The following is a 3652-nucleotide window of genomic DNA, read 5'->3' on the forward strand; positions in this document are numbered from 1 at the left end:
ATAAGTCACAGACCATGGACTACATACATCAGCACGCCTACCCTGGAATCAGGGTGGACAAGGCTTGCAGAATGTCATTCTCCTTTGGTCTCAGGTCGAATCTTACGAGCCTCGGGCGGGCAAGGCAATCAAATTCTGGCATATATCAATCTGCCCACTAAGATATGTTATGTGTAGTTCAGTTCTCCCACTCAGTTTCTGAGAAGACATTTGAATGAATAGCCAAACTAGGCATCCCATTATAACACTTTCCATCACACTAAACTGGTCTTGTTTCCATTTTATTATTCCATCTGTGCTATAAAATTCAACACTTTTCTGAAGTTAATACTCATCTGATGGTCAGTTTGTTGTATTTTATGTGTTTAGCTATGATATTACAAGGACAAGGTTTGGTAATGAATTATCGTGCAATGAATCATTGTAATTATATCTGAGGTTGTGAAGGTTCTGAAGCTGAAGTCTTTCACCCTAACTTAAATATTGTTCCTGTTCATTTGTATTTTCCACTTAATCAAGCAAAAATTGCTACCATCACAAAGAACATCTGTGTAATCCAAACTGCATTCACCAGCACAGCTACAATTACAGGCATAGGTTGGATTCCTCACATATCAACACTTACGCGGAGTACTGGAAAACAAATTCAACAGTTCAAGGATGGTGAATTGGATAAGGCAGCAGGCGATCAGGACTATCCAAAAACAGCTGCCTGATCAAAAGAATGTGGATTTGCATGTTGGTGGGCTTCAAGGCAAATGTATTGGCATATCAATAAGATATTCAGTATGTCTTCAAATCTGGGATCAAAGAACACTGAAGAATTCCACTTTGATCTCATATTTCTTCTCAGAGGGAAAAATTACAACTCCTAAGTCAATCAAAAACATACTGCTGAATCGCAAGGCACACATGAGTAAAGAAAGGGTCTGCCTGGTTCAAAATACAAGATCTGGCGGATAGTAATAAAACCACACAGGTCGTTGGTCTCCTAATAGTAGCTCAAAGTGAATGTGGAAATATACAGAAAGATGTTCCACCCATTCAGTGATACAAATGAACAATGCACAGTTCTCAAGGAGAGAAAGATCTGTCTTCACACTTAGAACACCCTACATCGTGTTGTGCTAAGTGGGATGGGATGATTGATTTTGTCCTCTGAAAAAGCCTAACAAGAAAAAAAATCTGATAGACCACTCGGCATTGACCTTTATACTGAACCTGTCAAAGGTACACCAGGCTAGTCAACCCTGCAAGTTCCTCTGCACTAACACATGGAGGCAAATTAGCAAAGCAGTCCCATAGGTTAACCAAGCAACAGCCTGAATTGTCATTAAGGTAAAATGGGCAGGGTTTTACAGCTTCGCTCGTCCTGGAACTGTAAAATCCAGCCTGAGGTGAACAACGTTTGCGCTCTCTGATTCCCATGGCAGGCAGGGCAGTAAAATTCTGGCTAATGGTGGACGGCACAGTGGCATAGTGGTTTGGATGGCATGGTGGTACAATGGTTGCCTCACAGCACCGGGGATCTGGATTCAATTCCTAGTTTGGGTCACTGTCTGTATGGATTCTGCACATTTTCCCCGTGTCTATGTGGGTTTCTTCCCACAATCCAAAGATGTGTGGATTGGCCACCAGTGTCAGGGGGTCTAGCAGGGTAAATGCATGAGTTATGGGACGAGAGCCTGGGTGGGATTGTGGTCACTGCAGAGTCGATGGACTGAATGGCCTCCTTCTGCACTGTAAGATTTTATGATTCTATAATGTCTTCACACCAGAAACTTGGGTCTCAGTCCATGCTGAATTTTGGAAAAAAAGTATCAGAACTTTTACTAAATTTATGGGAGCCACATGAAATCAAGTGAATGGGTTAATTTATATTATGCACCAAAGTGAAGAAACAATATTTGAAATAAATAAAGTGCACAAATAAGTAATATTATTTGGAAGAAACATTGAGGATATAATGTTATTTTCTGGATGGGGGACTTCAATATCCATCACCAAAAAAGTCAGCAGCACCAAACTGATCAAGTTGGTGAGGTCCTGAAACACAGCTGTCAAACTGGGCCAAAAACTGGTGGTGAGAGAAACAACATGCGGGAAAAACCTACTTGACCTCTTCAACCTACCTATCACAGATACATCCACTGTGACTGTATTGTTAGGATTGATATTATGGAGAAGAGATTCTATATTCACATTGAGCACATCCTCCATCATGTTGTATAGCACCACTACCATGCTAGGTAGGATAGATTCAGAAGAGGTCCAGCCGCTCAAAACGGTCAACCTTGAGATGCTGTAAGCCTTCTTCAGCAGTAGTATTGAATTCAACCGCAACATTAAACTTCATAGCCAAGTTTATTCCTCACTATTTCATTACCAACAAGCTGGGACATCAACACTGTTTCAATGAGGAATGCAGGAGAACATGCCCAAAGCAGCATTAGGCTTACCTAATATCAAGGTGTCAACCTGGTGAAGCCAGAACACAGAACTACATAAGCAGTAGAATCAGTATTCTGTAGATAGAGCAAAGTGATCTCATAACCATTAAATCAGATCAATCTCTATAATACTGCCACAATGCCCTTGACATCAAGGCAGCATTTGACTAATGTGGCACCAAAAAATAATAAGTTAAACTAAACACCTTGGAGATTGGGAAAAGCTCCCATTTCTGGAATTATACCTCAAGCAAAGAAAAATGATTGTGATCTTTGGAGCCAATCATCATAACCCCAGAACACCATCACAGGCATTCCTTTGGGTCATGTCCCAGGCCCAACCACCTTCATCAGCATGACCGTTGATCTTTCCTCCAGTATAATGTCAGAAGTGGGGATGTTTGCTGGTGATTGGTTTCATTTGCAATTCATCTGATAATGAAGTTTGTCCCAGGTGCAGAAGGATGTGGACTACATTCAGGCTTACTGAAAACTGGCAAGTAACATTCACACTAAGCAAACATCATGCAATCAACATTCACAGTAAGTGTCATGGCTTCTCAGCCTTTTGGCTAAGATCAAGTGTATTATCGACATGCTGTATTTGGTTGAAGTCATTAGGTTACATTTTAGCCTCATTTGAAGCAATTTTTAAAAGCAGCATCTTGGTCTTTAGGCTAAGATGCAAATGAGATCAAGCCTTGGAGGAGGTGCAATGCCTACTCCAATCAGCTTGGAACGTATAGATCAAGACCAAAACAGGAGGTGAGAGCCCTGTCTTGTCAGCTTGGATCAGGAATGTCTCAACTTGTTGAGACTCTGAATTGGACTTGATTTGATTGAATTGGATACAAATAAAAGAAAAAGTATCATGGCTTCTTGGTCTTTTGGCTAAGAACAAGTGTAGTTTTGGTTTCCTGCACTTTATTGAAGTCATGAGGTTACATTGAGGCTTCATTTGAAGCAATTTATTAAAGCAGCATCTTGGCCTTTAGGCTATGATGCGAATGAGATCCAGCCTTGGAGAAGGTGCAATCCCTGCTCCAATCAGCTTGGATCATGTAGATCAAGTGGGATGCCTGCCTTGCCAGTTTGGATCTGGAATGTCTCACTTGCTGGGACTTTGATTGGACTGAATTGGATATAAACAAAAAAAACCTGTCATGGCTTCTCAGCCTTTTGGCTAAGATCAAGTGTAGTTT

The 3652-nt window shown here is 41.0% G+C and overlaps 1 non-coding gene across 1 annotated transcript; it reads left to right on the plus strand.

Moving 5' to 3' along the window:
* The first annotated feature begins 3002 nt into the window (after positions 1-3002).
* On the plus strand, positions 3003-3194 carry LOC145349601 (U2 spliceosomal RNA). Its single transcript, XR_013888112.1, has one exon. It is a non-coding gene; the product is annotated as a U2 spliceosomal RNA (small nuclear RNA).
* The last annotated feature ends 458 nt before the right edge of the window (positions 3195-3652 follow it).

This window comes from Carcharhinus amblyrhynchos, chromosome 10 (genome assembly GCF_965287045.1).
Source record: "Carcharhinus amblyrhynchos chromosome 10, sCarAmb.v2.hapA, whole genome shotgun sequence".
NCBI classification, from domain to species: Eukaryota; Metazoa; Chordata; class Chondrichthyes; order Carcharhiniformes; family Carcharhinidae; genus Carcharhinus; species Carcharhinus amblyrhynchos.